This window comes from Nicotiana attenuata, chromosome 11 (assembly GCF_001879085.1).
Source record: "Nicotiana attenuata strain UT chromosome 11, NIATTr2, whole genome shotgun sequence".
NCBI classification, from domain to species: domain Eukaryota; kingdom Viridiplantae; phylum Streptophyta; class Magnoliopsida; order Solanales; family Solanaceae; genus Nicotiana; species Nicotiana attenuata.
In genome coordinates, this window is record NC_031999.1 from 14,507,815 (window position 1) to 14,515,726 (window position 7,912).

Below are 7,912 nucleotides of genomic sequence, written 5' to 3' on the forward strand. Positions count from 1 at the left end.
TGTTGTCGATGGATTAAGACTTGGGGTCCTTTTGGATCCCTAGCCCTCTTTTCAATCTCCTATTTCCCTATTCCCTTGTGTATAGAGTTTAGGTATAGCCTGGCAGCATATGAATTGCTGTCCATGGCTGAGCCTGACCTTCAAAAGGTCCTAACTCTCTAATTTTTTGAGCTGACAAGCTGGTCAGGGGTGTGCCAGCAGCCCAGTTGCTAGGCATGACCACCAACCTCCCCTGGCTCCCCCCTTATTCCCTCTCATTGCACTTACACTTACTCCTAGTCCTTAAGTCCTGCCCCCCTCTTGTGAGCCTTGCTTTGGGAACCTTGAGTTCCCTCCGAACTTGGACACTTGAGGGCTGGCACTTCCACACTGCACCTTAATATGTTCTGCAATAACATTTGGGGTGTAAGCACTGCCTGGAACTCTTGAAGTTCCTTAGACCTTTGACACATCCCAAATAAGAGAAAGGCTTCGAAAATCGACCCCGGAAGTTAGTTCATCTCATATTGTTAGATATCAAGTCTGAATTAGGTTCCTCGGATGCAGCTTAAATTTCTGATGTAATTTTATTTTTCTGCCTGATTCATTTGGTCTGTAATAATTTGTAATAACATATGGGGTTTAGTAAAGAAAGAGGAGGGGAACCATGTATGCAAAAGGGGGTAGAAAACCTGTCTATAGGATTTCTATTTTTCAGCATGTTCTCACGTAGAAAACCTATCAATAGGATTTCTATTTTTCAGCATGTTCTCATGTAGAAAACCTGTCTATAGGATTTCTATTTTTCAGCATGTTCTCATATAGATAACCTGTCTATAGGATTTCTATTTTCAGCATGTTCTCATATAGATACCATGTCTACAGGATTTCTAATCTCAGCATGTTCTCATATAGATACCCTGCCTATAGGATTTGTGCATGTAGAAAATATGCCTATTGGTCCTTTCTGATTGTTGCATATCCATTCCTCATTAGGAAAACATGTTTATAGGTCTTAATAACCAAATGCAATCAGATGTCATGTTCGTAATAAAATGCAACACCTAGATATCATGTTGTAGGTTTTCTGTATTTTCTTCCATGTCTATAAAAGTGTTTAACATTAACAACGCTAGAAAACATGCCTATAGGGACTGTCAATCAATTCTGAATTATCTCACTCGTTTTAATGTAATCTGTCAGTAATAACGCATTATCAATTGCAGAACTTGTATTATTCTGTTAAAAGTGGCAACTCTTCTGTAACCTGTTTACTTTTTTTCTGAAACCAGTAGATATCATGTCTATAAGTTTCACCTAGGCAAGCCTTAGGGTAAAAGCTGTAACTGCATCAGTCTTCAATAATTGCAGCCAGGCGGACCTAATGCGGATTTCTTGTCTAAAAATATGGGTTGAACCAGTCCGCTTAATGTTTAAGTTTAATTCAGACCTAATCAGTATATGTAAGGCATGCTAAACTACATTTTCGTGATTCTGTGGAGGCTTATTTGAGCCTTTAATTTTTATGTGTACCCCATAACTGTCCTATGTGTTTTGTTTGACGCATTAGAATTCTTACCTTTCTAAACTCTTGAAAAAGCCCCAAAAAATTCCTTCCCTTGATAGGACTAGAAGTCCCAAGTGCCTTCGGGACTGATAGGATTGGGACGGGTAATAGCATGCTATAGGTAATGATACCATTTTGCGCTTAATACCTTAACGGGGTGGGAAAGGGTAGATATGGATATGATGATCACGCGATAACACCACGTGTATAAACGGTTACCGGGTGTTGTGTGGGGTGATCCATATTATGTATAAACCTAGGACCCCTTCCCTTATTTGTCCATTTTATTTTTGCCAAACTTCAACTTTTAAATTGCTTTTAACTTGCAACAACTATGTAAAAATTTCTCTTTTACTCTTTTATTCAAGCTTTTAAAACTGCTTCCTCTATCAAAATTCAGTTTCTTTAATTTCCTTAATCCCTTGCAACCATTATGTGAAAATCCCTCTTTGTGTTTGTAATTCTTGCTTGTCTACTTGTTGTTTGCATTTAAAGTCACAATTGTAGCATGGCCGGGAACCACACTAGTGGATCTTGAGGGGTGCCTAACACCTTCCCCTCGAGATAATTTCTAGCCCTTACCCGAACTCTGGTTTTCAAATTCAAAACCCTTAGTGTCCTAATGCACTTAATCATTAGGTGGCGACTCTTCAAATTCAAAAACCCGTCCCAAACGGGAATAGAGTTGTCTTTCCAAATGTCGTAAACCCGATCTCGCTTTAGAGAAAAAGGGGGCGTCGACAGCATGGCGACCCTGCTGGGGATTTTTTTAGGCTTCTACCACTGCATGTTATATGTGACTTTACTGTTTTCTTTATCGCTTTGTTTAATGCCTTTGTTCGAAACTGACTTGTCTTTTGTTTTTTTTTCTTTAACGCTTTCATTTACTGTTTTCCTTCAATACCGTTGTAATTTTGAGCAATTATTATAATCATTATGAACGTGAAAATACGTGGCAATTTGTTTCATTCTTGTAATTGCATCTTCAACATCATATTCCACTCGTGCCAAACAAATACCATAGCAACGCTTGATGAGTGGTTGCGCTCTTCCAATATTATTACCCCCTAAATTTTGGCAAAGGCGTATTTACGGTAAAACTAGTCGATCAGCGGTGCAGTCGACGGTTCCGTGCCTTTCCCTCTTGAGTTGTCCGCTCAAGGGTACTGGTCTAGCACCCCATAGAAACCTTATGCTGTTTAACTGTTCATGCATCACTGTCAAACCTAGTCGAGTCAGTTATGCTGTCCACATAATGACTCTTTAAGATAGCCTTATCCAAAGTCCACTGGATTCCCCTGGAACCCAAACGGACAACACCATACTCTGTGCATTTATTTGGAGGACTAAATGCTGTTTATGCCAATTATTGATTTAAATAGTCGAGTCCGGCAGGGGTGAGGGACTAACGCTTTGTTATGCAGGAAATGAGGCACGAAATCCCAAGATTCGGCATGGTAACCAATATTCACCCAAGGTTGCTGAGATGGTGGGAGGACCTTCATTCCAGTGACCGGACTCTTGTCCGCAAGTATTTGGGAAACTTACCCTCTCTTTTGGAAATTCTGCCGGACAACAAAATCATAGAGGCTGCGAAATTATTCTGGGACAGTGATAGATCAGTATTTCGATTTGGGGACCTTGAAATGACACCATTACTCGAGGAAGTAGGTGGGTTAGCCGGTATTCCTTGGGAGGCCCCAGGTTTACTCATGCCAGAAAACCGCAAGGGTAAAGGTTTCTTCAGAATGATGGGGTTGAAGAAAAATTCAGACTAGACTTGTTTGAAAGATTCCTATGTTCCTTTCGACTACCTATACGAGAGGTAAGGTCATAGCAAGTCCTACCGCACCTATCCAGATGAATTCACCCTAACATCGATTGGGGCATATCCACAGGAGAGTTTTCGTCTTCATGTCTGCTTCCTAGGAATGATAGTGTTTCCCATGAAGAAGGCTAGGATCCATACCAGACTAGCCATGGTCGCCAAGACAGTAATGGAGGGGATTGAAGGGCAACATTTCAGCATAGTGCCCATGATTGTTGCGGAGATCTACCGAGCTTTGGAAAATTGTCAACGAGGGGCCAGTCATTTTGAGGGTTGCAACTTATTACTCCAGCCCTGGCTTATAGAACATCTCCAAAAGGGTCGATACCGTCAAGAGCTTCCGCGAAGGCCGCGGAATGATCATATAGCCTTTCACCATCCCAATAGAATGAACTATATGCCTGACATGTTTGCTTGGCCAGGGGATGCTCGAGGATGGGTAGAGTTGTTTGAAAGCTTGAAAGAAGACAAGGTGCAGTGGATGTTCGAGTGGTTCCCTACGGAAGAGTTCATTGTTCGATCCCGAGACGCACCATTTCTCATACTCATTGGTCTGAGGGGAACTTATCCCTATGTCCCTCTCCGAGTCATGAGGCAGGTAGGAAGAAAGCAAGTCATACCAAGGGTTGAAAAGATGAGTCACTTTAGGGCTGACTTCCAGGACGATGATAGCCCTTACAAGTGCCAAGCTCAGCACATGTGGAACAGTAAGGTCATCCTGGAAAAGGATTCCATAGAGCCTGACAGATATCATGCCGGCTACACCTCATACTATCCAGGTTGGCTAGAAGAAGATCATGCTGGGTTAGGATAGCCCGGGTCTTCTCGAGATCACAGGGTCATCAACAAAAGGGCTAAGATACAAGTTAAGTACAATCAGTTGTGCAAAAGAATCAGGGAGTGCGAGAGTGAGCATCAGGAGATTCAAGAGGCTAATCAAAAGTTGATCGAGGAATGGAAGGATATGGCTGTCAGAGCCAACAAGCGCCTAGGGCATTTGGAGCGAGGGTTAGTAGAGCTGGAAGGGAAGTTCATCCGGAGGATCGAGAATTGCCAAAACGCCGAGGGAAATGAAGGTGGATATTTGGCTAGGGCTTATCTCTGCTGGGATTGCGTGAGCTGGTGACACTGTTCGATGGAGCCAAAGATGCTGAGTCTGGGGAAGGTCCTTCTGGGACCAAATAGTTAGGAGTTTCTTTTCTTTTTCGCTTTGAAATGTAATAAGGCCAATGGCCATTAGTGATATTTTACTTTATGCAATTTTAGTGTCGTTTTGGGATTCGTCTTATTTTTATCAATAAAATGAGGCATTTAGCATTATAAGTTCTCCAAATCAAGTTGTCGCTAGGCCTACCTCGGGCACAACGAGGCACCCAATCTAGGACACGAATTATATTCTTGTACTATGTGTTTAATATTGCAATATTTTTCTATGAATCCGTACTAACTTGCTACCGTTTTTGTTTTTACTTTTATTTTTTATTCCCCTCCCGAAAAGGTTAGTTCGTGCAGTCTGGCATCGTCATCCTACTCCACAAGAGCTAAGGGCCCTCAACCTCCTCCTCCTCCAAGTCCTATCAAAAGCAAGAACAAAGCAAAAATGGAGAACGTGAACAACATCAAAAAGGACGACTCAACTGAAAGGGTAGAGGTTCCTCGGGGTGTTCAGGTATCCAAAGAAAGTGCCGCTCAGCTAGAACAAAAGTTACTGAAATTTCAAGAAGAACTAGACCACGTTCGGAACTTGGCAAGTCTGTCATTCTCCCTCACGACTCTAGACATCAACTTTCCAAAAGCTGAACACCCCATACCTCCACAGGACATCCCGAAGCCGCAGAAACAACCCGCTACTCATCAAAATTGCAACACATGTCACAACAACGCTCCACTCCTCATCCCTGAACCATCAAGTGATCATCCCCACCACATTCCCATCTATGTGGAAACCATGCCACAATACACTCAACCCATTACAAACACAACAGAATTCGAGGACAAAGACTCTCTCATCAAGAACCTAGCAGCCGAGCTCAAGAAATTGACTAGCCGAGTCCAGGGCGTTGAAGGAAGCAAAGGCATTGAAGGGCTGAATTATGAGGATCTTTGCATTCAGCCAGACGTTGAACTCCCGGAGGGATACAAACCTCCCAAGTTTGAAATTTTTGACGGCTCGGGGGATCCTAGAGTCCATCTGAGGACATATTGTGATAAACTGGTCGGTGTAGGAAGAGATGAGAAGATCCGCATGAAACTCTTCATGAGAAGTTTGAAAGGCGATGCGCTATCTTGGTACATTAGCCAAGATCCCAAGAAGTGGACGAGCTGGGTTGGAATGGCGTCCGATTTCATGGACAAGTTCAGGTTCAATACAGAAAATGCACTAGATATCTTCTACATCCAGAATCTGAAAAAGAAACCCACTGAGACATTCCGTGAGTATGCTACTCGATGGAGATCCGAGGCTGCTAAGGTCAGGCCGACCTTAGAGGAAGAAAAAATGAATCGATTTTTCGTACGAGCTCAGGATCCGCAGTATTATGAGAGGTTAATGTTGATAGAGGGCCAGAAATACTCCAATATCATCAAGCTAGGAGAAAGGATTGAGGAAGGCATTAAGAGCGGTATGGTCACTAATTTCGAGGCACTACAGGCCACCAACAAATCCCTACAATCTGGTGGCACATCTAAGAAAAAGGACGTGAGTGCCGTGATGGTCGCACAAAGAACCAAGTCTCCAGTAAAATACCAAGCCTACCCAGTACCCCCTCTCACATACCAGCCTATTCCCAAATACCAAGCACCTCCGCCCTCTTACCAATTTCCATCACATGCTTACCACTCATCTCCTACCTCACCAAAATATTCCCAACCTGCACCCGTCTACCCAGCCTATAATGCTCACTACCAATCACCTCCTGCCCGCCAAAACTTCCCCAGGCCACGCCCTAACTTCGACTGTAGACCTCCCAAGCTATACACCGCCATCGCTGAACCAATCGACCAATTATATGAAAGACTCAAAGCAGCCGGTTACGTCACCCCAATCCCTGCCATAACTCCAGAAAATCCTTCCCAGTGGGTCAATACAAATAAAACCTGTGCGTACCATTCTAGCATGAAAGGGCATACCATTGATGAGTGTCGATCTCTGAAAGACAAAATCCAAGCTCTAATTGACAATAAAATCATCGTGGCCAAAGAACCTGCTCCTAATGTTCGAAACAATCCTTTGCCTGATCATAAGAGTGGTGGTGTGCACATGATCGAGGTAGAAGATGATTGGGACCCCAAGGGGTGGATTGGATTAATTGCCGAAGGTGACGAGCCAAAGAAACCAACCGTCACATTGAATCCAATTGTAGTCCAGATCCAGCCCTCTGGGGATGCTGAAGTAAACATGTCTGTGCCTCTCGAGTTTGAAACGCCGTCATCCAAAAGGACCGCAGAGCCGATTGAGGTGGAGTTTGGGTCTCCAAAGGTACCATTTGAAGTTGTTGTGTTGCCACCCAAAACAAGAGTGCCCATTCCTGTAGCGATGTCAGCAGTAACGCCATTCCAGAAATAGGCCATTCCTTGGGATTACACCGCCGAGGCAAGAAGGAAGGGAAAAACTGAGTCTGGAGAAGCAATCGCAGCATAGGGTATGACCAGGACTGGCAGAATTTATACTCCGGAGCACTTAGTTGAATCAAGTAAGCAGGCCTCTGGACGGCCTATTGAAACTGGACCTGATGATCTCTAGCGGAAGATACGGGCTAAAGAATACTCAGTTGTTGATCAATTAAATAAAAACGCCGGCGCAGATCTCCATTCTAGCTCTGCTGCAGAGCTCCAAGGCACACAAGGAACGGACCGTAATGAAGATACTGAGCGAGGCATACGTACCCAGCAATATAACTGGAGGATAGATGGCAAATATGGTCGGACAGATATTGGAGAGTCATAAGATCACTTCCACGAGGATAGTTTGCCCCTGAAGGTTAGGGGAAACACAACAAAAGCGTTTACACATCACTGTGAAATGTGGAAGACTATTTCATCACCAAGACTTTGTTTGACGGAGGATCCAGCCACAAATTTGTTCAATTGTGACCCTCAGAACATTGGGGAAGAGTCTACATGAAATCAAGGATGGGGCTATCAACATCAAAAGCTTTCGATGGTTCCCAAAAGGCCACTATTAGGGAGATCAGTTTATGGGGCCAACTTGGTTCGATGTGATTTTCAAGTAATAGACATCCCAGCATCCTAACAACTACTGACTGGGACGACCATGGATCCACCGCCGCGGAGCAATGTAGCATCAACCCTGCACCAGGCAGTGAAGTTCGAGTGGAATCACCAAGAGGTGATTATTCATGGTGACGGGAGTAACCCCATATACAGTCGCCAAACCATCCCAGCGATCGAAGGGAGAAGGAAGCTAGGAGGAGAAACTTACCACCACATTGAGCGAGTCAACGCTGTGGATAAAGACAAATGGTGGGATAACAAGATAGAAAGTATACTGAATTGGAGCGGGTATGATCCTGGCAAAG